Genomic DNA, 27,097 nt, shown 5'->3' with positions numbered 1-27,097 from the left:
AAAGTATTATCAGGTTACCACAAAAGGAACAATTTTTTAATGGTTAATTCAGCACATATAAACATGTAAGTTTAGTTCTTTTCCCCAGAAACATTAATATGTTAATTATCCTTTGTTTTTAAACAAAAGATAGCATGTAATATATACTGTTCTGTATTTATTTTTCACTTTAAAGTGTGTCCTAGAAACCATCTGTGTTGGTTCACAGAGATTGTCCGTCTACTTAATAGATGTGTCCTAGTCCTCTGTGTGGGAGGACTGTAGTCCTTTGTGGGTGAAATTTTACTATTCATAAAATGCCACAATTCATAACCAAATACATATGCTTTTTCAGATTTTTGGAAGTTTATTCTCACAGTATTCCTTGCAGTGGGATTGCTGAGTTAAAAGGTTGTATGTAGGTTTAAGAAGTATTTCCTAGGGATGCGGTTGTGGCTCAGTGGTAGAGCATTTGCCTAGCACATGTGAGGCACTAGGTTTGATCCTCAACACCACATAACAATAAATAAATAATGCTATGTGCTCATGTAAAACTAAAAAATATATATAAAAAAGAATTTTTTTCCTAATTATTTTCCATAGACAATATAGACATTCAAATACTTTGCATTTGACTACTAGAACTTTCTAAAGAAAATAAAATACTACAATTCAAAGTACCCATTTACCACAAATAGGAAATTATTTACTCTAGAAAATGGGGGAAGGGTTTGCTTGGACTGTATTGCCAATTTGGAACATTCGGTTAAATGCTACTGTGGTTAAGGATTGCCCTCCATCCACTACTGGCCCAGTAATGGACTAGAGACAGGCCTCTCTATGACCTGAAGGTTTAATCATGAGGGTCTTTGTCAGGATAACAAATCCTTGGATATTAGTGTCTACTCCAGAATTATCACACAGCTAACTCAATGAAAATCTTCCTACTATAGGAAGAGTAACTTTGGGATGTGATCAGTTCAAATGAAGATGTGTTGTGGTTGTAAAATAGGTTTTGAAAACTTGTTATGAAAAAATAATGTAAAAAACCTCATTCATAATTTCATTTATAATTATGTGTTGTGTTGGTCAGTCTTTCATTGCTATGACCAAAGTACCCAATGAGGACAACTTACAGGGGGAGAAGTTTATTTTGGGTCTTATTTTCAGAATCTCAGTGCATAGGCAGCTGAATCCATTTCTCTGGGTCTAAGATGAGACAGAGCATCATGGGAAAGATATGGTGGAAGAAAGATGCTCAGAGAGAAGGGAAGATCTGGAAGAAGAGAAACCTCTGCAGGGCATACCCCAGAGACTTGCTTCCTCCAACTTGGTCCCACCTCCTACTAGTCCATTCAGCTACCAATGGTTTAATCCATCAAAAGGATTAATCCACTAATGAGGTCAGAGCCTTCATGATCAAATCATTGCCTAAAAGCCCTACCTCTGAACCTTGCTTCATTGAGGATTATGCTTCCAACACATGAGCTTTGGGGGACGTTCCAGATCCAAACCATAACACATGTCAAAATAATAGCTTGGATACTGGGTTGAGTAAAATGAGTTATCAAAATTAATTGTACTTCTTTTTGTTTAATGTGACTATTAGAAAGTTTAAGAAAACACATTTAATTCATATTATACTTCTGTCATACAGTGTTACTGTAGACTTTTCAGAATGGAAAACAAGTCCTTATCCACACTTGGTAGCTCCACCTCAAGGGCAGAAACCTCTAAACCCCTGGCTCATAAACATAAAGTCAGAGGTATGTTTCTGGGGAAGATGGAAAATTATATTTTTTTCTTTAAAAAAGTCAGGTACAGGGAAAAAAAGCACAAAATCGTTTCTTTAATACACTATTGATACATCATCACCCTGGCAAAGCAGCTTTATCCCAGCCTGTAATTGCATGTAAATTATTTGGTCAGGGTTTGATTCATATCCAGGAGACTGTAAACTTCATAAAGACAGACAACTTTTCATTTTTATTCACTTTTATATCTCTTAATACTTGGGTCACTTTGAATAAGGCCTGCAATGTCTCTGGAATGAGTGAATGGGGGTGTAGTAAGAAAAGGCTGTCAAGAGGAAATGCTTTGAGTTAAATTCTGAGTGATGATTAGGAGTGAGTTAGACAAGGGAGAAAGAATATTGCAGACAGAAAACAATATACAAGAGAAAGGGAGCCATGTTTTGACATCTCCCAACACCTACCTGCAGAATTATGATTGACAGGAGCCATATAATAGAGGTGTTTATTTTTTTTTTCTAGCAGGTACTGGTAATGTTGTTTATTATAAAAGAAAATAAGAATATTACACTTTTGATGCTCTTGCACTGTGAGGAGAGGTGTAGGTGCAGAGACAGCAGGAGATGGCTATGTCACACATTACATTCTAGGGCGAAGGTTAAACAGTAAACTTTGTTGGACACTCGTTGGTTCTAATGTTGAAAGATGTGAATGTACTCAAGTTACCCAAGTCTCCGTGAGGATAAGTTGTGTTTTATCCCTTTAAGTAAGGACTGGCCAGTGGGGAGGTCACTTATTTGACAGTGCTAAATGAGATGTCCCCCAAATCTGTGCAGGATGAAAAAAAACCTTACCTTTTTGTCCATATGGTTATTGCCACATTTGCAGTTTCACTTGAAATGGTTGCCATCACCAGTGGTTAACAGTGGTCTGAAAATATTAAATGGAAAATTCCAGAGGTAAAAAATTCATAAGTTCTAAATTTCATTGTTTTACAAATTGAGTGATGAAATAATACTCCATCTTGTTCTGTCCTGCCTGGACATGAATCATTCCTTTGTCCAGTATATCTATCCTGTATAAATTACCCACCTGTAGGTTACTTGGTAGATGCCTTGGTTATCAATTCTACTGTCATGGTATCACAGTATCACAGTTGCTTGTGTTCAAGTATAAGCCTTGTTTTACTTAAAAATAGTCCAATAGCCCAGGAGTGGTGATGCTGGAGAATCTTTCAAGTGGCAATTTAGATAGGCTGAAGAGAAGTTGTAAAGTGATTTCTTTAAGGTAAAAGGTAAGAGATATTTAGAGAGAGAGAGAGACTACATTCATATAACTTTTATTATATTTCTACAATTGTTCTGCTATTAATAGTTATGGGTAATCTCTCACTATATCTAATTTACAAATTAAATTTTATTGTATGTATGTACATATAGGTTAAAACATATACATATTGGTTCAGTCCTATCTATAGCTTCAGGCATCCACTGGGGGTCTTGGGTTAAGAGGACTACTGTATAACTATGGACATGACATTATTACTCCATACTAATTTGACTTTAACATGCTTAGTAGTAACATGCTTCTCCCCATACACTGGATATACCAGCCTTGGACCTAGCCCCACCAGCTGGCACGCTGGCTGCCCTTCCCACTTTCTCTGTGCTTCATCCCTGGGCCAGGCTTCACAGTTCTGACTGCAGCTATCGGCACTGTTAAAGGTGAGTCATCTTCTGAGTCCCTCAGCCCTTTAAGCCTGTGTCACTGTCAGTGACTATTTCCTTTGATGGCTGTATTGCCATGCTGCCTTCTCCAACCAAGGCCTCTGAGAGGCAATACTTGATGATGATGGCTTGGATTCTGCATTTTCTTGAAAGTCATTTTCCTACACAGACCTAATACAGGATACAGGCTCTGTACTGGTTTTTATTGCTATGGTAACAAATTACCATAAATTTAGCAGCTTAAAACAACATTAATGCATTATCTCATAGTTGTGTGGGTCAGTGATTTGGCACAGAATGGCTCAGCTTTTAGTCTTAGCTTTTAGTCTTAGCTTTTAGTGCAAGGCTGAATCTGGGTGTTGGGTGGACTGCATCCCTGTCTGGAGCCTCTGGGGTGAATCTGCTCCAAGTTGTTAGTTGAATCAGCTTCTTGCCATTGTAGAAGTGAGGACCCCTTACTGGCTGTCATCTGGGGCAGAGCTTTGTTCCTGGAGGCTGTCCTCATTCCTTCTCGCACTTCCCAGGTGGCTTTGCCAGAGGTGCATATTGAGTCCCTCTCACCTTCAGATCTGTCTTACTTCCCCTTCTGCTGCAACTCCAGACTCTAGCTAGAGGATTCTCTCTGCTTTTAAGGGTTGTATCTGGACTGGGCCCATCTGAGAATTCAGATAATCTCCCTATTTTAAGGTCTATAATGGTGATTATACCTGCAAAATCACTTTTGCAATGTGTCATAACATATTCACAGGATATAGGTAACAGAGAAGGAGCATCTTTGAAGGTCTTTCTAACTATCCCAGGCTCTAAGTTCCACTTATCTTTATTCTCCCTGACTAGTGGTGGCTCTACTCATAATAATAAGGGCTGCATTAACCATGTGCCCATTAGGTTGGACTCACAGCTTTACATCCAGCATGTCGTTTAATTCTTGCAACAATTCTAAAAAGTAAATACAATTATCCCCATATTATTAACCAGAAAATAAGGCTGCAAAGGTGGGACTAATAAAAAAGAGGTTATACTAATAATAGTGATAACAAATAATGCTATGGAAATTGGCTCAAAATCCAAGAGGAGCTTAATCTAATGGAGAGTCTAGAATTATCTTTGACTGATGATAGGAAACACATTCATAACCAGGAAGTAACAGCACCAGTGAGTGAAGCAGAATCAGGAGTAAGGGACTGGGTGATGAGGTCATAGGAGGCAAGGGGAGGCTCAGGCCTGTGTGTCAGGGTGTGAACTTTACAAGGACCTAGGACGGGATTGGGGGATGGATGCAGAGGCTTACAGACTTGAAACTGAAATGTTTGAAGGTCATCTTCCCAGAGCACCTTTTGTGAAACCCCTTAATTAGCCAAAATAGCATAATGACTTGCAGCTGGCATAATCAGGCCCTTAGGATGGCCCTGTGGGATGCTATAAAAATATGAAAGGTAAATCAGTGCCATAAATATTTTAGGGAGAAAAATAAGAAATAATACAAACAAGTGAGCCACTAAACACAAACTCCTCAAAACAGTTTCTTCAGTTTGCAAAAAAGGTTCTGCCTCCAGTGGCACAGTTACCTGTATCAAAGCATCAAATTGAGATATTCTCTCTCTTTCTCTCCCTCCCCCCCCACCTCTCCTCCCCCTTGCCTCTTAATAATAACAGAACTACGGCTTCTGACTAAATCCTTTTGACCCCTACCCCAGGTCAGGTTTCTGAAGAACCTGCCATGATCCTAAAAGTAGCAGAAGGCACCTATCTCCACAGAATCTTCCAGACATATAGGTAACAGATGGGGAGTTGAATCCTAGAATGACAAGCATGAATCTTATTTTGAGCCTTCCCACTTAGTCAGAGAAGAAAATAAAATCCAGCTGCTTATCTTCTGAATCAGCAGAGTGACATTCTCATTAAAATCATTAAATAACATATTTTCAAGTGAATTAATGAAGGAAGGAAGCAAAGGAAAATGGAAGAGACTGGATTCTCTTTTGAGGTCAAGAAGCAGAACATTGACTGTTGTAACAATTTTTTTCTTGTTTGCTGTCATTTTATCCTGAGGAACTAGATGTCTCATAGAACAGTGCACTTTCTCTCTGGAAGTTCAAGTGATCTGTGTGATCTGTCTGAGTGATCTGTGACAAGTCACAAGCCAGTGTTCGCTGTAAACTTTGGTCTTTCTTTCTTTCCCAACCTGTTTAGGCAGTTTGCATCTGCAAACATCAACTAAATTAATCATTTGGAATTTGTAGAACTTAATAAAAGGTCAAGTACAACTTGAAGGTTGATAATAATGGCTAACACATACAGCATGACTCTGCAACCAAGAATGGTTCTAAGACAGAATTTCCAAACGTTCTCATTTCATGGCATCTATAGTGATAGTATGTTTTTTTTTATGGCTATCTAGGCTACAAAAAAAAAAAAGCCCACCCATGATACCCATTTACCAACTAGCAGCATCTCAATTACTTAGTGTGCAGTATTTATGTCCTGACAACTTAGTAGCTTTTCGAAAAAAATAAAATACATATAAACTGAAATAAAAATTAATACCTTTTTTCATTCTTAAGAAATATAATACTTACTGTGGGTTTTTTGCTTGTTGGGTATAGTACAACTTCTGGAGCCTCTGAATTACATTGGGAATCACCACTCTCACATCCTGCTCCTTAGTGGCTCTTGGGTAGTAGTTGCCTTTGGTCACAGCAATAGCTGACAACCTAGCTTGGTGAATATATACCACCAACAAAACAAAACAAAAACAAAAACAAATTCAGTACTCTTAATGATAAAGCTAGTAGTTCACTCAAGGACTGACAAATGTCAGGTATCAGCACATTTTCTCAGGAAAAATTTAGATGTGCCACAATTCTCTGTGAGTTAACTGCAGTGCCCTGGGGCACATTGGCACACTGGATGGGAATCTCAGATCTAAGTACCTGAAATATAGTAACTCATTTCATCCTCCTGAGAGCCCTGTGCTTTAAGTCCTGTCTATTAGTAGTCTCCAGCTTTGAGATGAAAATACTGGGGCACCAAGAAGTTAAGAAACTTACCAAAGGTCAGATTCTGGCCATTGAGGGAGATTTTGAACATAAACATCTTGACTTTAAAGTTCTTAAATTGAGCAAGCATGCAGGTCAAAGGTCAGGGAAAATAGGCTGTACCTCTAAGGATCTGCATGGCCCTAGGCAAGCTAACTGACTCTCAAGGCCCCAGTGCCTCTTTCTGATGAAAGGGATAATAATACTTGTCTTGAGGATTAAAGGAGACAATGTATGTGAAGTCCTAAGCTTAGTGCTGGGTACAAAGTCATCACTTAAAACTAGTAAGATTTTGCAGAGGGATTCATTTATCCTTGTGTTCCTTTTTTTTCTTTTTTTCCCATAAGAATTCTGCGAGACATAAGTCAGTTTTAAGAAACCAAAGCACAGAGATAATTCAGAGGATATCACAGCAAGTCTGTGAATAATGACTCAAAACCTGTCCCTCTGGGTACAGATCTCCCTGAATATCATCTTTTTAATACCCTTCTCACTGGGCCTTTGCTAAGAGAGGGAGCCATTGAGCTTTCTAAGGGAGGTTTTCCTGTCAGCACATGGTAAGATTTTGAGGAATGGATAGGAAAATATAAAATGCTTTGAAGAAAACCTTTATTTGTATAAGCAATCCTAACATTTACAGGGAAGCACAAAAGCCTCTGAACAGTCAAAGCAACCTTGAACAAAAGGAACAAAGCCAGAGCCATCACAATACCTGATTGTAAGATGAACTACAGAGCCATAGTAACCCAAATGGCATGATCCTGGCATAAAAACAGACACATAGACCAGTGGAATAGAATAGAGATCACAGGAATAAGCAAAGCAACTAAGGCCAAGTGTTCTCTTTATATATTTATTTATTTATTTTAGTTGTAGATGGAAACAATACCTTTGTTTTATTTATTTATTTTTATGTGATGCTGAGGATTGAACTCAGTGCCTCACATGTGCTAGGCAAGCACTCTACCACTGAGCTACAGCCTCAGCCCCAGCCAAGCATTCTTGATAAAGGTAACAAAAACATATTCTGGAAAGGACAGTCTTTATAATCAATAGCGCTGAGAAAACAGGATATTCACATGCAGAATATTGAACCTTGACCCTTATTTCTCACCTTGCACAAAAATCAACATAAAATGGGTCAAAGACTTAAATATAAGACCTGAAACTATAAATCTATACCAGAGGAAAACATAGGGAGAACACTTTGAAATATTGGCATAGGAAATACTTTTTGGGATATGAATATGAAAGCACAGGAAACAAAAGCAAAAATAGACAAATGGGATTACATCAAACAAAAAAGCTTCAGCACAAATTGAGTGATTAAATATTACTCCGTCTTGTTCTGTCCTGCCTGGACATGAATCATCTCTTTGTCCAGTGTATCCATCCTGTATAAATTATCCATCTGTAGGTTACTTGGTACATGCCTTGGTTATCAGTTCTACTGTCATGGTATCACAGCATCACTGTTGCTTGAGTTCAAGTAAGCCTTGTTTTACTTAATAATAGTCCAAAGGCAATCAACAGAATGAAGAAACAATCTAAAGAATGGGAAAAAATATTTGCCAACTATTCATCTGACAAAAAATTAATATCTAGATATATAAGAAACTCAAAACCTTAAAAACAAGGGATTTAATTAAAAATGATCTGAAGAGACACTTCTCAAAAGAGGAAATACATACTAAGGTGCTCAAAATCATAGCCATCAGGGAAAGGCATATCAAAACTATAATGAGACACCATCTCATTCCAGTTAGAATAACCATTATTCAAAAACAAAAAAAATGAGAAATGTTGGTGAAAATGTGGAAACAAAGCAATTCTTACACACTCTGGTGAGAAAATAAATTAGCACAACCAGTATGAAGAACAGTATAGAGTCTCCCCAAAAAGCTAAAAGTAGATCTATCATATGATCCAGCTACCTCACTTTTGGGTATATATCAAAAAGAAATGAAATCAGTATGTCAAAGAGAAACCTGAATGTCCATGTTTATTGCAGCACTATTCACAATAGCTAAGATATTCAATCAACCTAGATGTCCATCAGTGTTCAAATGGATAAAGAAAATGTTGTCTATATATATATAATAGAAAATCATTCAGACACAAAGAAGAAGTAAATCCTATCATTTGGAACAAAATGGATGGGATTGGAGAACAATATTTTAAGTAAAATAAGCCAGACATGGAAAGACAAGTCCCACACATTCTCTCTTATATGTGGAACTTCTATTTAAAAAGCTGACCTGAATGTAGACTAGTGAATACTAGAGGTGGGGAAGGGGAGAAGGGAAGGTGGATAAAGGAAGGCTGAATTTGATTGGCGTGCACAGTGTGAATGTTTTGGAATATCACATTGAACCTATTAGTATATACAGTTAATACATGTTAACCAAAACATTTTTATACAGCTTTATTCTTCTTATGATAGAGTAAAAAGTTAGTCTTCCTTATCTGATAAAATAGGATTGCTCTGTGATATTTCTCATGAGAATCACCTTTTTTTCCTTAATAATTTTTTAAAAGGAATCTTATAAAAATTAAAACATGAAAAAAATCATTCCTACCCCATCGCCAATTTCTTTCACCTCCAAAGGCCCAAATCATTTTGTTCATGACCTCTAAATGAAGAAAACCCTGTTCTGTCACAACTATGCATCTCCTTAGGCAGCCCAGGGTCACATCTCACACAGCAAACACTTCCCTCAGAGCCTTGAAAATTGTTTTTGGAGATTTTCTTACACATGAATTACAATATTCTGTTTTAGTTAAAATGGTTTTGATGGCTGTGGGCTGCTTCTCTCTGCTACACAAAACATCGTAATAGAAGGAGACGAACCATGAAATGAAGCAACCCATGCATTGAGTCTCATGGGATTCTGCCACCCAATGGTTCTGTACATTGGTGAAGTCTCTCCTTCATCTGTCTCCATTTCCTCATCTGTACTACTGGGATGACAGTACTCCCTCTCGGTGTCATTGGGAAGATGAAATGGGTAGACACTCTGTTGACATGATCTCAACTCCAGAATGTTGTTTCTGTTTTACTTCCACCTCTGTACTCTTAGCCGTGGGATTCTTATATCTTTCAAGGATAAATTCAAAATCCAGTTTGTTCATTAGTTATAGGGAAAATGGGTAAATATTTATAAGATAAACAGATGTTTATGTTTGGGAAAATGAGCATCCTTGAGGAAAACAGCACAGGAATTCTTTGGTTTTCGTCTTTTTCTACCTTAAACATTTATTTTTCCTTATAAATATTCACCTGTTCTCCCTGATTCTAATGTGTAGATCGGTTTTTGAACTTATCTTACAGAGTTTGTGCATGCTATGATTCACATAAAATATACTCATTTGGCCCCTTCAGTGCCATGGAAATGGAAGCTGCAGAGGTCTACTAGAGTCATGAGGACATTTAGAGTGATAACATCAGGAAATGAATAGGTCCAAATTATCAATCAAAACCATCTCCTACACAGAGCTTTTGTCAAGGGTTTGGATATGAGATGTTCCCCCAAATCAGGAATAAAATGCAGGAATATTTAGAGGTGAAATGATTAGATTATAAAAGCTGTGACCAAATCAGTGGATTGATCCATTTAATGGATTAATAATTTGAATGGATTACTGGGTGGTAACTGTAGGCCGGTGGAGCCATGACTAGAAGAAATAGGTCACTGGGGGCATAACCTTAGAGATTATATTTTGTCCCTGGCTCTCCCTCACTTTCTCCCCTCCCTGAATGCCAGGAGCTGACCAGTTTTCCTCCACCATGCCATTCCACCATGATGCTGTGCCTCAGCTCAGGGCCAAAGTGAATGATTGACAGTGAATGAATCTCAGAAACTTAGAGCCTGAAGTACACTTTCCTCCTCTAAGTTGTTGTCAGGTATTCCAGTCACAGAGATACAAATCTGAATAATACACATTTTTTTCACAATTTTGGAGGAATAATATGTAGGAAGTTTTATCCTACAGTAATTTTTCTTTCCTCTGAAAGCAGTGACCTCAAGCCTAAGTGAGGCTCAAATAATGTAACTTAGAATTAACTGGGGACAGGAAAGATGATAGAAAGAGACGGACATCATTACCCTAGGTACATGTGTGATTGCACATGTGGTGTGATGCTACATTGTATACAACCATAGAAATGCAAAGTTGTGCTGCATTTTGTGTACAATGAATCAAAATGCATTCTGTTGTCATATATACCTAATTAAAATAGATTAATTAAAAAAGAGAAAGAACTGGGGAGAAATCTGGGCCTGGATATCAGAGATTGATAAAAGAAAGTGTGGTTGGAATTTTATAATTTGCTGTTCTTAACTTGAAAAGTTTAGTTAGAAGTAGCAAGTTGGTCCAGTTTCAAGTATTTAAACACAGAAAAAGACTCTGCAGTTAGGATATTGGGCTAAGGTATGGCAGTAGTGCCTCACAGGTAGTGGTATGGCCTATATGCCAATAGTTAAAATGATGTTGCTAATAAAATGATAACAAGGCTTTTAATATTTTAGGTACCATGTTCAAAACTTCTTATGGGATTATTTAATTTAATTATTGTTCAACCTTAGGAGGTAGATATAATAGTTATCTTCATTTTTATGAGGTATTGAGACTTACAGAAATTTTTAAAAATGGTAAATATTACAGGGCTAGTAATTTATAAGTACAGGTAGGTTCTTAATCCTACTTTCATATTAATCTTGGGGATATTTGAAGAAAGGTTAACAAAATAGCTATTTAATCTCATTTTTAGAGACTAATTCAGTAGATTGAGATAGAGTCTGAGAATGAATATTTTAAAAGCAAGCTGGGTTATCCAGTGGTACAATCTGCCTGAGGAGCAAGGATTAGAGTCTCTAGACACAGCTGATTTACTGTGGCAGCTAAACATTCCACATGCAAGATGCTGCCCATTTTAATTAAGTGATACTATTTATCTAATATGAAAATACTGATTTACTCTCGATGCTAATAAAAAACTTATGTTTGGGGGGCTGGAGTTGTGGCTCAGTGGTAGAGCACTTGCCTAGCAGGTGTGAAGCCCTGGGTTCGAGCCTCAGCACTGCATATAAATTAATTAATTAATTAATTAAAAGATCCACTTACAACTAAAAAAGAGTTTTAAAAAATCTAATATTCAAAATAAAACATTTTGAAAATTCATTCTTTTATTTATTCCACAAATGATTACTAATCACCTACTGTGTACCTGGCTATTTTGGTGATACAGGCGTTTTTAAAAAGCAGCACCACCATTCTTGCCTTGAAGAACCATTCAGACTAGTGAGGGGGGAATTAAAAGATGGTGAGAATATGACATGTTGAAATGTTGCATGAATTTACTTTCTTTACTTTATTTAGATGAACTGATTGATTGAACGCTAACTTTGCAGTCAACCACAAGTGTCCCCTGGGGAAATAGTGATGAAGGAAACATCACTACTCTTAAGGTATTCACCATTTAACAGCTGATCTTCATTTTACAATCCAACTGTAAGTCATTCTGAGTGAGAACAACTTGTGCTAATTCTTTCTACCTAGGGCCATGGGGGATTGTTGGACTGAAATGAATCTTACAACCAAACTAACTTTGGCCTAAGAAATCCTCTCTACTCACATACTCCAGTCCTCACATAGCAAACTGCAACCTATTTCAATACATAGACAAACTGAGAACCTAACTTGGGGATTCACCTTTGCAACAAATAGCTGCTCCTGTCAGTCACAGCAGCCAAAACTTCAATCACAGACATGCAACTGTTCAAATCAGGTTCAATTAAGGCATACACCACACTTGAACAATTATAGCTGTCTCTTTTCCTGACTTCCATGTTCTATACATCACTTCCTTTTTTCTGTCTATAAATGTTACCCAGCCAAGTGGCAGCTTTGAGTCTTTCTGAATCTATTTTGGTTCTAGGGCCAGCCTAGATTTGCAAATTGTTCCTTATTAAATTATGCTCTGTGGAATTTAATTTAATTTAATTTACCTAAAGTTTTTTCTTTATTACACTTTATTTCTTTATTACACTCATCAACTGGCTAGTAACAAACTAACAGATGATATTTATAAAGGCCATATTATAAGCATTTTGTGATTATACCATTTATTATCCATAGGAACCCTGGAAAGTAGGTACCATTTTATCTCTATTTTACAAATGTGGAAACTGAGGCATGGAAAGGCAAATAACTTCTTCAATGTCACACAAAAGAACAAAAGCCAAGACTTTTTACATAGACAGTTTTGACTTCAGACTACATGGTTTCCCATTATTATTACTTTTGTTAATAGTTATTATTTATCAACTGCCCTGAGGTTAGTGCTTATTAATAATCATTTTCTATGCAGGATGTATTTTTTAAAATCCTTTGAAATAACACTATTAGCTCATAGGTGAGAAAACTGAGGCTTGAGACTATAGAGGGGGCAGACAGCATGGCCATAACATGAACCATGTGGGTCCCTTGTCAAAGCCTTTGCTTTTACTGCTGTAGGATTCTGCCTCTAACTAAAACATAAACAAGTGATCCAGGGAGATTCAATTGCCCAATTTGGCGGGGAGTGGTATCTTGGGTTAGATAGTGTGTGTAAATAATAGTCTCATCCTTCAGTTTTCAATGATGTTTGTGGGGAAAAAAAGGTAATTGTCCTTTTTGCATTAATTGAATTTCTCTGTAAGAATCTCATGCAACTATTTAGGCCTTCTCTCCTTCCTTGAGACAGAGGGGAGAGAGAGAGAAGGAGGAACAGAGAGAAGGAAGAGGAGAGGAAAGAGGAGGAGGAGGAGGAGGAGGAGGAGGAGGAGGAGGAGGAGGAGGGAGAAGCAGAAAAGAAAGAGGAAGAAGAGGAGAAGGAGAGATCCTCAATTTTTCTGCTCTGGGGATGTGTCTCTCTAACTGAGTTCCTGTTCATCATTCTCTCACATATTCCTGGATTAAAGTCTTGGCCTTTGATGTTGAGAACAAATGGCTCTGATGTGAGGATGCTTCCATAACTAAAGAAACCTTTTCTTAGGAGATTTTAGTTTCAGAATCCAGAACCCCTGCAATCCTGCACCTAGTGTAGACACAGTGGAGTGCTGTGATGAATTTAGAGGGGGATAATTGGTGCTCTAGTACTGAAGTATGCAAATATTTTAATTCATCAGCAATTAGAGATTGTAACACAGATCAAAGATCACTCCATTGTTAGTAGTTGAACTTTGAGTGGGAGACAAAGAGCTAGCCTGACAGCTAATATAATTGGAGTTGCAACCATCTCTACATACCCTATCTTGACTGAGCCTCTTAGGCAGCAAATGCAACTCATTTTTTAAAACTGCAAGTGCATGGATAAATGGTAACACAGGTAAGTTATTTAAAAATTAAAGTTAATTTTAATTAATGACATCAAAGCATATTCTAGTTCTGCCAGCCATCTCAACGACCTTTCCTAATAAGTTTCTTTTCAACAGTCTCAAATATATTGGTCTCAGAAATCTGTTCTTAGTATGTACTGTTGCATTGCCCCACATGGTAAGTGTGAGGAGCAAGATTGACAGCTCCCTGGGCTGCATCTGTAGCCTCAGCTTGCCTAACAATGGAAGAGTCTGAACCATCCATCCACAACTTCTCCCTGCAGATTAAAGATCAAAAATTTGCAAGTTAATTCTGGGTTTCAGGTACACCTAAGTAGAATCCCCACCAAGAAGCTGCAAATCCAGGGAATGTCTAGATAGGATTTTCTATTTAGTGATTTTGGAAAACTGACAATTGTTGGCATTGGGCTTGTGCCAGTATACCAAATTCGCCATAATGAGACTGCAGAGGCTCCAGCAAGACTCTAACAAGTTCCTATTCTGTTTTTCTGATTTCCTGATTTCTAATTTTTCAACCTAAGCAGTGTTCCGAGTGACATTAGTTTCCTCAATGTGTAAAGGATATTTTCGAGTTCAGTAGAAATCGTTGCACAAGTACAATGTCATTTGGTTATATAATGGAGCATTTAAGCTTTGGCTTATTCCCTTAATTTTTGCATACCAAGTATTTGACATTTCTCACCAACTCCTTTTTACTACAACAGATTCTTTTATTTTTCTCAGGGTTGCTTATATAAGTATTTACAGAGATGCATGAACTCATCTGACAAAAAGCTTTTGGGTAAAGGGCATGTAGTTGATAGGAAGCCAAAGCCTGTCCCAATGATGTCAGAACTCACAGTCAAATGAGGAACGAATACAAAGAAAAAGAGAAATACATTGTGAGGCAAGATGGTACTATAAGGGATGTATATAAAAAGAAAAAAAAAAGAAGAAGAAGTCAAAGGGCTCTGTCTGGGATCAGTGAAGTGGGCAATACACAGAAAAAGGGATGACAGAGTGACAAGTTGAGAGGACACCATAGGGAAACCTGGTTTGCACAGCCTTGTAGAAATTTGGTGTGGAGGGCATTGCAGAGATTGTTCAGGTCAATTCTCTAATCTAAAACAATCTAGCCTCACTATTTTTTTTTTATCTTTTGGACAGGGGATTGCGACAGGACCTTGCTAAATTGCTGAGCTGGCTTTGAACTTGCCAACCTCCTGCCTCAGCCTCCAGAGCCTCTGGGATTACAGGTGTGTGCCACTGCGCCCATCTTGGCCCTTCTATTTCTAAACATCTAAAGATGTTTCATGCCCCCAAACATCCCTAACATATGCTTGTCTATTTGAATGCCTCAATGATGAGGCAATAGGCAGACTATTCTTTCACAGATCTTCATTGCAGCCAGTTTTTCTCTGCAATGGAGTCAGTCTAGTCCTATCACAGCATGGCAGCACTTTAAGGATGTGAAAACACCTATCATGCCTTCTGTGAGTCTTCTATGTCTCTTCACCTGGTCCCTGTGTGACTATAGTTTGAGGTCTATCCATCTCAGTTGTCTCCTCTGAATTTGCTCCAATTCTTATGGCTCCCTCCTTTCTGAGTTGGATCTAGAACTGAACTGTGTCATGTAGCTAAACTCTGATGGACTCAGTACATATTAGGACTATGACTTTACTTGCCCTCCATGTCATGTTAGACTAAGATTACATCAACTGTCTTAGAAGTCACAAAGCATTGCTGATTTCCACTGAAACTGCAAACCAATAAGCACATGGAAGGTGGTTAGGCAAAGGCTCCTATCCAATATAGCAGGCAATTTGGGACCCTGGTTTTACTCTCTGTATTAATTTGTATTTCTCCAGCTAGGGCAGATAACTTAATCCTCTTCACACCTTTGGCTAAGATTATTAGCTTCACATACCATTACTATCCACATTTCAGTCATTAATAAAAATATTGGCCAGAACAAAAACAAGGACAATTAAAATCTTGGGCTTTTTATATTAAAAACTCTTATTCTCAAAGAAAAGGACATAAGATAAATTGTCAGACTGAGTACAGAAAACATGTTTTGATCATGTTCATTTTATGAATGTGACCTCTATGATAGAAAGTGTCTCTATAATTTTTCAAAACAATTCATTTTGATCTATACTTTCATTCAGCTACTGTTTCAGTTTTTATTGCAAGTAAATAAAGGAAATATGGATCTGACGATTGGGGTATTTTGCTAACTGAATATTTATTAGGATAATTTTCAGTTCTCTTTTATATGAAGCTTTCTTCATATAGTATTGTCTGCAGAAACATTTCATATAAAGAGGAGCATAAATTCCTAATGGATTTTTGCATTTTCTCTTACTGAGAATAAAGAATGATTTTTTAAAAGTTTCATTGAAAATCTATTTTTTTCCTCTATGAGAAGGTAAGTGAATAGAATGATTTTTACCAAATTAAAATTTTCTATAAACTTCGGCACTGAATATTTATTTTCCCATTGTAAAAATAATAGAAATATTTATTTTTTCCACTCTGACTACCTAGACTATTAAAGCACATAAAGAAAAGAGAATAATGTGGTATTTTTGTACATTTCTAAATCCAGAGGGATTTCAGCCTATTCAAGAACTATTTGATATAGTTGGATGCAGTGGCACGCACCTGTCATCCCAGCTACTTGGAAGACTGAGGCAGGAGGAGCACAAGTTCCAACCCAGCCTGGACAGCTGAGCAAGAACCTGTCTCAAAAAAAAAAATGGTCAGAGGTGGGGTGCTGGGGATGTAGCTCAGTAGCAGAGTTTAATTCCCAGTATGGGATTCAATTCCCAGTACTACAATTGAAGAAGAAGGAGAAGGAGAAGGAGAAAGGACTATTTTGTAGAAAATAATGGAACTTCTAGAAGAATGACTCTGCATAGTTCTCTCAAGCACAGCAGTCTCATAGCTGTAACCCTAAATTGAGGTATGAAGGGACAACATAAGAGAGACTGAAGGACACCCACCAGTGCAGTGGCTCAGGTTCCCTTGCTCTGTTCTCTGGGTTGAATAAATCCTGTCCATGATCAGAACTACTTGAGTATCCCCAAGACTTATTTACCAGGGACAAACTTCTCTACTGAAGGTGATTCTTCGACCTTCCACTGCAGGGAATGCTGGAGGTCTCTTTTTACCTTCCTCCAGAACTTTCTCAGGAAAGAGACTGACCAAATGTTCACTCTTGGTCAAATGGCTGCAGAGAGGTTGAAGCCAATTACTATAAGTACTCAACTTTCCTGGGCACAAAACCCTGTCTTTATTCTAAATCACCAATTGTTGGCAATGTGCCTATCCTTCCCGGTAAGCTTCCCAAATGGTCTAAACATTGGGAAAAAGGGAAGAGTTGTTGAGGGACACCCCACAATAGAAGGTGCATGTAGCTCTGATTTCTAACAGGAGGACAATACTGGTGCCATTTCTCACATCCACCATCTATTTCTTTTTTCTTCTTAATGCCTTAAGTAGAAACTACTGTACAATGTTAAGAGTGATATTCTTCTCTCTTTGCCCAATTTCAAGGCAAAATTATCACTATTTCATGATTATGTGTAGCATTCTATGTGTTTTGGCAGATAATCTTGATTAAATAAAGAATTTATCTTCTATTTGTTTAGAGATTTTTATTATAATTTAATGTTAAGTTTCAACAAATACTCTTACTGCATCCATTGAAATGACCATATAATTTTAAAAAAAATCTGTTAATGTGTACAATTACCTTGATTTTCAACTATTAAACCAGCATGACATTTCTGGAATAAATATCATTTGGCCATAATTCTATGTAAATACAAAATAAATTAGTGCTAAGCAATAATGTTTTCCTAAGAATTTGTGCATGCATATTCATGAAATAGATTATATTTTTCTCTTCTAATACTGTCCATTTGAGAAGTTTTAAAATCAAAGTTTTAATATATTATGAAGTATATTTGTTGGTGCAAAGTTATATATTTGCCTCTTGTGTACAGAATCTGTAGTAACATCCCCTTTTGCATCATTAATATTGGTAATTAGTATTTTTCGAATTTTTCATGATTAGAGTTTTTAAGAAATTTTCAAGTGTATAATTTATTAATCATAATGGACTTAAAATTTTTTTGTTTAAAACTTATTATGATTAATAAATAAATTTTAAATAACTGGGGTTAGACTTGTTTTTCCACCTTGTGTTCTTGTTTTACATTTCACTAATTTCTTCTCTTTCTCATTTCCTCTATTCTTAGTGGCTTTGATTTGCTGTTTTTATTTTATTGTTTCTTTTAGTTCATTGACATGAAAGCTTATGTAATTAAATTTTGAGATGGAAGCTTAGGTAATTGATTTTTCAGCTTTCATCTAAATATATAATATATATGTATACGTATATTTATGGTATAAATTTCCTGCATTCCACTTGTTTATTATAATTCAGTTCTATATTTTTCTAATCTCTACTATGATAACATCTATGACATATAGATTTATTAGGAAGTATATTATTTAATTTCTATATTTAAAATTTTAATTTGATATCATTATGATCAAAGAATTTACAATGGATAATGCCAATCATTTTAAAGGTTTTTTTTTTTTTTACATTTAGTTATGCCCAGAAATATGTTCATTTTTTCTTAATGTATTACGTATACCTGAAAGAATGAGGAGGAGTCTGTCATTGTTGGATGAAATGTATGCCGGTCAGGTCAACTTTTAAAATTAGGGGTAAGATAGTGCCACACCAATGGGAAAGAGCACAGATTATTAATAGAAATTCATTGTATGAAGAACCAGGTATCATGTAAAATATGAAGATGGATTCTAGTGGATTATAAGTACTAATTGTCAAACAGAAGACAATAGGAAAAAAGTGTAAGAGGTCACCTTTATGATTTCAGGTCACGTTGGATATTCTTCAAGAAAACCTCAAAAAATAAAAATCATGATATGAAAAATTAAGACTTGATTACATCATAAATGAGATCTCTATTAAGCAAAAAAACACTGTAGATAACATTAATAAACAGAAAAAGAGGAAGATATTATGTCCAATCTCAGACTGACAAGAGATTGAAATCTATAACATTTAAGGGATTTCTTCTAACTAATTAGGAAAAAGTCAGGGCACCAAGAATAAAAAGTGGACCAAATCTTAGAAGTGAAAAATCAAATGGCCACAACTACTGAAATGCATAAGACTTGTGACCATTGTGAACTACTACATTATCCCCATTACATGAACAAAAATGAATATCAACTATTGCTGAGAATTAGAGGAAATTAACCTCCTGGGCCAGAAGTGGTTGTAAAAAGTGATACAAATAATATAGAAAACAATTCAGAAGAACTTTGTGAAGATAAGAATACATAGATTTATATTTGTATCATCCTGTGTCCAATCTAGATTTTTACAGAGGGCCATAGAGGAAAGTTTATGGGGATGCTCATTGTTGCATTGTTTGAGATAAAATAGAATTTAAGGGGCTGGGGTTATGGCTCAGTAGTAGAGCACTTGCCTAGCACATGTGAGGCATTGGGTTCCATTCTGAGCACCACATAAAAATAAATAAAATAAAGGTATTGTTTCCATCTACAACTACGTGATTTTTTTTAAAGGAGTTTAAGGCAATTTGGGGGTTATTCCTAAAGGAATGGATATTTATAATATGGTGCATGATTGGAGGGCAAGGGAGGAAAAGGGAATGAGGATTAGGAGTCAAACAGAGAACAAGAATTGGTCCTAAGCAAAACCAAGGAAGAGGCGGCCCTTCCATTCATGGATGATGGCAGTGAATGTGTCAGGAACTGAGCACTCTCATGAATTCTACTCTCTGCACCTGCAGCTGGATAACAAACTGACACAGACCCCTCCGGAACACCCTTTGACATGCATCTTTGCAAACAAGTGCTGCACTGTATGGAAAGTTTCCCCTACTGGATTGTTAGATCCAAGAGTGCATGCGTCTTTAATTTCAATGTATTTTACAAGACTGCTTCTTTCTTAGCTGCTTCAAAATTTTCTTCTTACATAGTCTGATCCAGTTAAACTTGTAGTTGAATTTAGAGTGAATACATCAGTTTCTAAAAGAAATCCGTAGGGATTTATATTAGAATTGGATTCTAATAAGAAATTGCAATTTAGAATTAACATTAAATGATTAGCTTAATGTGGATAATTGACCTATTTTCAATCCAAGGAATACTTTATAGGCATAAAAATAGAAAAATTCACAAATGAAAACATTAAAATGTTAACAATGTTTTTTCTTGGGTTACAGGACTGGATGTGTATTTTTTTTTCCTTACTACATTTCTGAGTTTCCAAATTTTCTTTAATATTCATGTTCTACTTTTATAGTAAAAGCGATTATTTAAAAAGTGAGCCTTCTTGCAATAGGGCCAGGAGGGATAGGTATTTCCAAAACTATGTTTTTTCATAACCCACTTGAATCAAAGTGTGAAATATGAAATCTCAAGAACTATGTAATGTTTTGAACAACCAACAATAAAAATTAAAACAAAAACAAAAACAAAACAAAACAAAACAAAATAAATGAGAAGGGATATTTGAAAGGTACGTTTTAAATGTCAGAAATTATTTATCAAGGTTAGTAGAAATGATTAGAAGAGCATAAAAATTGATATTATAGTTTTGGTTAAGTAAAACTACTTCCCTTCTCCGTGAAGCAATGTTTGAAAAACAAATGGGTCTCATTATGTGCCATAGTCCCTAAGGACAATGCCACCAAAGTTCTCTTCATGAAGCACAGCTTAAAAATTCATCTCCTCCCACTTTATTTGGTCTTAACATATTTAATGCTTAGAAATACTCAGAAGGCAAGAGGAGGCAATTCTTGGTAGTTGACATCAGTCCATCCTAGCAAAGATGAATCATAGAGTTCTGTGCTTTTCTAACAGCCAAGAAAGAGAATCTTTTAGGTTTTAGCCTTACTTACTAACAGATATGACACTCTATAAAAAGTCTACTTTGTGAGCTCCTTCTGAGTAACTGGGAGAATACTCCACTGAATTCAGTAACTATCTCAAAGCTGAAGATAAAGCAATTGTATATTTATGCATTTCAACTCTATCCCAAATCCATGTTTGTTTTTGTTTAATAAAGAAGGAAAGAACTGGAAACTAAGAAGGGGCAGCAAAGACACAAAATATGAGAAAGTGTATGAACAGGTTACGTGGGAATTCAAGGCAAGGAATAATGGGCTTTAGTTAGCATCAGTCTATGAGGCTGTAAGACCAGAGGGAGGGAGGCCAACTGGGCTGGCAGCTTCTCCAACACCCTGTTCCAGAGAACTCTGTAGGAGGTCATTACAGGTGAAGTTGCAGACTCCGTAATAACCCCTTTACTGGAGATGAGCAGAATATGAAATTAGAAGGCATGAATCATGGACTTTAACAAGCAAGCATATTAATCTTTGAACTGTAATTTATCTTGGGAATTGAATTAAGGGAGAAGTTTTAATAATCAAATTCCGGGTATATCTATGTGGTTGACATTTTATTCATTTGTTTTTATTGCAGCACCTCTGAAATGCTGGCTGGACATAATTTGGAATGGGAAATAAAATATAGAGCAAATTTTCAGCCTTGGGAACCAAATAGCTGTGGGATTGTCCTAATTAATTAATTGGTATGAATAATTTCTGAACTTTATGGAGACAAATTATATATTGCCTCTCAGCAGTCTCATGAAATTCACAAAGAAGCAGAGATTCATGCCTGGGGAGGTGGAAAGTGAGACAGTCCTTCCCTGTAGGCCTGGGCTGATCTTCTTCCCTCAGGGAGCAGTCAAATTCCCCCAGGGCCAAAAGTTTAATGATTAAGCACCATAGACTGAAGCAAAAATAGGTGAGGCATCATAGCAGTGTGGGGCTGATATCTTTCTCCCCCTTCACCTGGAGACAGTCTTTAGTGAGGCATGCCTGGCCTACAGGATGACTTCCCTGATGAACGACTTACATAGGGGAATCAGTCTCTCCCTCTCCCTTCTTTCTTGGGCAAAGATGTTCTTTGAAGCAACGCTTCCTTCTGCTGTTTCACTTTGCAGTTATCACCCCTTAGTAGGACCAAGAACCACAGGAAGGTTCAGGAGCCCTGCTCTTGTTTATTTCTGCTTATGTCAGGATAGGTATCTGGTCTTAAGACATTCTCCCAACATCTCCTCCATCTAAACTCCCTTGGGACTCATTGTGCCTACAGTTCACGCTTCCCATTTTCAAAGTGCCAATTCTCCCTTTGTCCCTTAATTTCAGGGAGTTTCCTATTTGGAAGCTACTTGATTACAGATAAAGACTCTATTCTCTAACCCTGCCTCTTATAGTCATTTCCAGAAATGAAGTACTCTTGCTTACTCTTGGACTCATTTTTTCTGGTTGGGTCGATCTCAACACCTGGGTAGGATAAGAAAACTACTTGGCCTGTGTGAACATAGGGAGTAATGTTACTCTTACACTAATTGGAAACATACAAACACCTTATATTTCAATGACCATTACCTGAATTTCATTCATCTCCTTCATAGTTTCTGGAGAATAATAAAGGTCAAGGATAATAGCCTACAGTCTTCAAGTGTGTATCATCTTCTGAGTTGTAGACATTTTGGTTCAGTACACAATTAAACAGGCTGCTGATCTAAAGCAGGTGAGGATCTATTCTGAATAACCATTGGTGTGGTCTACTATGGCTAGATATTTGCTCATAAGATGATGACTCTGGATTCTGCAGTCAGTGATATCATCCTGGTACCTTGAAATCAGCAATAACGAAGGTTTACACCAAGAGAATTGGCAAATGTTACAAGTCAGTGTCAGATCAGGAGAGGTGGACAATGACCAAAGGAGGCAGATTTAAAAGGGCCACTAAATGGGGCTTTATTGACATATCACTCCCAGACAGAACTCGATCAGACCCACAGAGTGGACAGGAGAAGGGTCTGAGGAGAAACCGCGTGGAAGCTTGACCTGACTGGACTTTTATGGGGCTTACAGCAGGAAGGGAAGGGCTTGGGACAGGAAAAGGTGTTTTTAGGGTCCCTTGCCCCCTTGGAGTTGGTCAGGGGAGTTGGCTGAACTCCAGGATTGGCCAGGAGGTCCTGCTGATTGACAGGCGTTAGTCAGGAGATCTTGCTGATTGACAGGCATTTCCGCTGGCATCTGATTGATGTTCTTTTCCCCTGTGGGCTGCTTTGTTCTAAGTCGCCACTAAGTCACCACAAAGTCGCCACCACTGACCTAACAGTCAGAACCTTCTTTTTTTAGATGTCTTACTAGCACCTCACTTTTTTTCCACACCAAATATCTCTGTACCACTTTTCATATTAAAAGGTTAAAATAGGTATCCCAGTCTAGTATGGAATATGAGGACTGGAAATTGTGACTTCATCCAGTTAATCCATACCCTTAGAAGGAGAGTGAGAGATTGGGGGAGAAATCAGACATAACAGTGACTCAGTAGGCCTTGGGATGGTGTCCCATATGGGACATCTTATCTTTCAACAAAATTTCTCCATCTCTACAGTGTTCTATGCTTTATATCTCTATTCTTACATCCTTTCTTTGGACATTCTACTTCTTCCCACTGGATAACAATAGTCCTAGCAACTCTCCCTTGTGTCCCTCCCCATGTCCAACAGAAGCTGACCCCAGTTATGGCTCTAAGTAAATGAAGTTTTTCTGGATCTAGACTGCCCTTGGTTCTGAAGAAAGAAGGGATGCTTTGTTTATTTGGAGGTTTAAAAGGGACTAGTTTTCTCAAACTTCATGTCTGTCTTTTTTATCAATGGAGCTGTATATAGCTTGTTTTCTTCTGAATAACCTAAAGAAAAGCATAGAAAGCATGGTTATGCATATTCCTCCAAAGAGTAACCAGAATTGGCTCATTTGATGAACTAAAATTCACCTATTCAAAAAGACTGAGCTGGTCATGGTGGTACAATAGGCTCAGGAGGCTGGGGCAGGAGGATCACAAATTCAAAGCCAATCACAGCAACTTATCAAGGCCCTGAGCAACTTAGCAAGACCTAGTTTCAAAATAAAAAGGTCTAGGGATGTGGATCAATGGTGAAGTGCCCCTGGGTTCAATCCCTAGTATGTGTCCTGCTCCAAAAATAAAATAACATTGAAGGTCTTCAGTCTTCTGCTGAAGATGCAACAGCATTGATCCTGAACTTCCTGAACCCATCCTGTTGCAAAGACCTATGTTAGCTGAGATATCAAAGATGGAGGTCCCTTCTCAAGGAGAAATATTCCCCTTTATGCTTCAGTTCAGGCATTTATTACCTTGTTGTGTTTTACTCCAGTGAACTTAAACTTTCAGATAAACATGACAGGGAAAGATAGTTCTAATATTTGCAAAGAAAACACAGAACTCTGATTTAGCTACTTAAGTCCCTTCAATAATCCCATGCAAGGGGCCACTTCTAAATAATAGTCATTGCAACCTTATGTTCATAGGTTTGAAGGCATCTTATGCTCAAACAGCCTTGGAAAAGCTGTAGAAAGCCTACTGGAAGGGAAGCTTATTGGGAGGGGACTCTACTGTAGCCCCAAACCTACTCATTCATTCTTCTTCTAATCCAGAGAGTGCAATTAAAATATAGCTTTTGCCTGTAAAACCCACTTTAGTTTATCCCTCAGAATTTTCAGGAGACACCCACTTGCTAAAGATTAATACTCAGCATGAAGAGGATTAAGTACTTACACAATTCCAGCAGTCAAGAGGAGATTAGGGAAATCATTCTGACTTGCTTGTTGGCTCCCAAATACCCCCAGTACCTTATTTGACACTAGTGAGTTCAGTTTCCAGTTTAGATGATGTCAAGAAACTTTAAAATAATTTTTTTTCAATGATGCAGCATAATTTAGTAGGTAAGAACAGAAACTTTGGAGTGAAGTGTCTTAGACTGAATTTTAACCCTACAATTTGCTAATAGTGTGACTTTAAGAGAATTACTTGATTTCTGCCCGTTTTCTCATAAGTAACTAGGAATATTTGACCTTATAGAAATGAATATTAAGTAAGTTAATATTTATAGAGCTTTAAAAATATTCTTTATATATAATTAGGGTTGTATAATTGTTTGTAAAATAAAAATACATTTTTAATGGCACATGTAGGTTTGGTGCAGTATCCATCTTACATATATCTCAACTTTTTTATACTTGCAAGTAATAATGAAATAAATTATTTGGAGAAAAAGAGCATTTGACTCTCTCCTGAATATGTGGTTTTATATATAGGTTCATAAACATATAATTTCACTCAGGACATGATATTTTTAGCTTCCAGTGAGCCATATAATTCTGAAAAGGATTAGAAACCTATGTCTTGTTCCTCAATGTAAAGCTTTCTCTTAAATATTTTGTAGGCTGTAGAAAAATGAGGTAACCCTTTGGTCCACATAATGCCTATAGTCATCCTTGTAACAGAATTATTGAAAACAACAGTAAACTTAAAATTCCCAGCTATAAGAGTTAACAACAAAGTAAGTTTACAGACACCTCATGACATACAGCAGATGAGTAAGCCAAACCTCCAGGAGAATGATGTGATCAGACAAGGTCTGAATCTGACTTCCAAATGCATTTTCATGATTTGTACTCTGCACCATAAACTGAGTTTTAAGAGTGTCTCAGTCTGTTCCTGATGCTTTAACAACATACCTTCGAGTAGGTAATTTATAAATAAGGGAAATTTACTTCTGTCAGTTCTGGAGGTCCGGAAGTCCAAGATCAAAGCACCAGCAGATTTGGTGTCTGATGAAGGTTTGGTCTGGGCTTCTACTCTGGTGCCTTGTTGCTGTCTCCTCACCTGGCTGATTCTAGGCCAAAAGGCCTAGAATGTTCCCGTAACCTCTTTTATAAGAGTATCAAACTGGAAAGGGATCCCTTAACAAACACTGGGCCAGATAGTGTTGCAACAGGGGCCGAGTTAGTGGAGAGATTTGGATAACACTGACCTCAGTAGAGGTAGCAAGACATGACAGACGCAATCACCAGTGAGGGAGGCAGACCCCATCCTGGGATCTTAGAAATCCCGTGGTCCACCAGGCAGGGGTGGCCCATGCCTGTAATCCCAGCCACTCCTGAGGCTGAGGCAGAAAGAGCTCCTGTTCAAAGCCAGCCTCAGCAAAAACGAGGCACTAAGCAACTCAGTGAGACCCGGTCTCTAAATAAAATACAAAATAGGGTTGGGGATGTGGCTCAGTGGTTGAGTGCCCTTGAGTTCAATCCCTGGTACCAAAGAAAAAAAGAAAGAAAGAAAAAAGAAAAATAAAAAGAAATCCTATGGTGCATCATGAAATTCCACTATAAGAAGGATCATCTTTTTGAGTATCAGAAAAAGGAAGGAGAAAAGATCCAGAAGAAATATTCAGACAGGATAAGGCTCTGAAAGCCAGAGGGGCTCACCCGGGCAAGAGAAAGTACCTGGTGCCCTCTTACCTTGCTGTTGGCCAGTTCTACTTCTGAATCTGGAAGCAGATCCACAGGAGACCTGAGGGCGCCTTATTCATCAACAACACTCTCCCTCCTACTTGTGCCACCATGGGCCAGCTGTCCTAGGAGAACAAGAGGAAGATTATTTTCTATATGTGGCCTACAGTGATGAGAGTATCTATGGGGAGTGAGTGCCGAAGCCCAGGAGCACCTGGACTTGGGGGTGCCAGTGGAGCTTGGGGGGAAGAGAGGAAGGGCTCCCACCACGGCACACACTGTCATCATATTTTCACATGCTCAGTTGGTGTTTTTTGCTGTTTCTTGGTTCCAAGGAGAAAGTAAGTCAGGGCAGAGCTGTTGGATTGACGTTGGTAGAGGAATGGGGATGACATAATATCACAGCAGTGCTGAGAATTAATTTTTGTGCAATTTCATAGGAGGTTCAGGAGGTGGGCATGCTGAGGCTTGAAATGAATGCAGTCCAGCAACAACTCCCATCTCTTTGGGCAGAAATTCCATTTTTTTTTTTTTTTTTACATTTACACAAGACGGATAGGGAAAAGGAAACAGGAATGCTTTAGGACTTGTGGTAGTAGACCATACCTGGGGACCCAAAGACATCCACTCTAATGGAAGCTTTGTAGCCCCTGATTGCTCCCATCTTTCCGCTTGCACCCCACACCCTCATGCTATTCTCACACACAAGTGTCACAGTATCATCTTGGTGGTGGTAATACACACCCACACAGACATTTACATGGAACTCTCTTA

General features: G+C 37.6%; 1 long non-coding RNA gene and 1 pseudogene across 1 annotated transcript in view; both read left to right on the top strand.

Annotated features, from left to right (window-relative positions):
- The window catches only part of LOC124103960 (uncharacterized), a 51,784-nt gene extending 26,938 nt beyond the window's left edge, over nucleotides 1–24,846 (top strand). The window contains exons 2-4 of the long non-coding RNA XR_006855334.2: nucleotides 11,875–11,963; nucleotides 15,021–15,109; nucleotides 21,414–24,846. This is a non-coding gene — a long non-coding RNA (uncharacterized LOC124103960). The remainder of the gene's footprint in view (nucleotides 1–11,874; nucleotides 11,964–15,020; nucleotides 15,110–21,413) is intronic.
- Nucleotides 24,847–24,970: 124 nt separating this feature from the next.
- Nucleotides 24,971–26,517, top strand: LOC124103921 (gamma-aminobutyric acid receptor-associated protein-like 1; annotated as a pseudogene).
- The last annotated feature ends 580 nt before the right edge of the window (nucleotides 26,518–27,097 follow it).

The sequence above is a fragment of the Marmota monax genome, unplaced genomic scaffold, assembly GCF_021218885.2.
Source record: "Marmota monax isolate L192 unplaced genomic scaffold, Marmota_monax_Labrador192_F-V1.1 WCK01_AAM20220418_F8-fsc00107, whole genome shotgun sequence".
In the NCBI taxonomy this organism is placed as follows: Eukaryota; Metazoa; Chordata; class Mammalia; order Rodentia; family Sciuridae; genus Marmota; species Marmota monax.
The sequence above is the reverse complement of the archived record's forward strand: the minus strand, read 5'-3'. Positions and strand labels throughout refer to the sequence as shown.